Source organism: Scyliorhinus canicula, unplaced genomic scaffold, assembly GCF_902713615.1.
Source record: "Scyliorhinus canicula unplaced genomic scaffold, sScyCan1.1, whole genome shotgun sequence".
NCBI classification, from domain to species: Eukaryota; Metazoa; Chordata; class Chondrichthyes; order Carcharhiniformes; family Scyliorhinidae; genus Scyliorhinus; species Scyliorhinus canicula.
In genome coordinates, this window is record NW_024055512.1 from 512,926 (window position 1) to 513,902 (window position 977).

A 977-nucleotide genomic window follows, 5' to 3' on the forward strand; every position below is an offset into this window, starting at 1 on the left:
GAGTGCAGAAGAGGGCCATTCGGCCCATCGAGTCTGAACTGGCTCTTTGAATGAGCTCCCTACCCAAGCCCACAACTCCACCCCATCCCCATAACCCAGGAGCCTCATCTAACCTGAGGGAAATTTAGCGTTGCCAATACACCTATCTGCACATCTTTGGACTGTGGGAGGAAACCAGAGTACCCGGAAGAAACCCACGCAGACACAGGGAGAATGTACAGACTCTGCACAGACAGGGTCCCAAGCCGGGAATCGAACCTGGGACCCTGATACTGTGAAGTCATAGTGGTAACCACTATGCTGCCGTGCTGCCCCATTTGCTCAGTTTACTTTGGTAGAGACAGGCAGAGAGAATTCTCACACTATTCAGTCATGGCACTGTTGCTCGTTCGGGGTGAGTGTGAAGACACAATTTGGCTCTGTTTCGTTACTTAGCTCTGGAGTCGCCAGGTATCGTTAAGATACCGCCACAAGTTTCAAGGTTAAGTTCAAAGCAATAAAACCATATACCAATTAGTAAGTTCAAACAACTGAGTTTATTATAATACAATTATAATACTACCCATGCACACGATAAGAGGATTACAGTATTCCTACCGCTAGATAAACCCATACTTATCTCAAAGGGAACTGCCGGATCAGGGGTCAAGGCCTCTTGCTCTGCTCCGGTCTGCAGACTTCAGGTTGGTACGGGTTAAAAGGGGTCAGGAGTGTCTATCTCTGGTAGCGATCATTCTGAGACTTACTTCCTGGTGCTGCTGTCCCAAACCTCTTCTCTCTCCCGTTGAAGGTCTTATTTGGCAAAAACTGGTCGAGATGCTGGTCCAGAGAGGAGGGCTTGTTAAGGAGAGCGAACTAAGTGTGGGACCTGTCTTTTATAGGTCCCAGGACTTCGCGCCCTTTTGTGCGGACTTTTTTTCCTGCTGGGTATTCATTGGGTCTCTTCCCAATCGATATGTTTGAATCCCCCCAATACT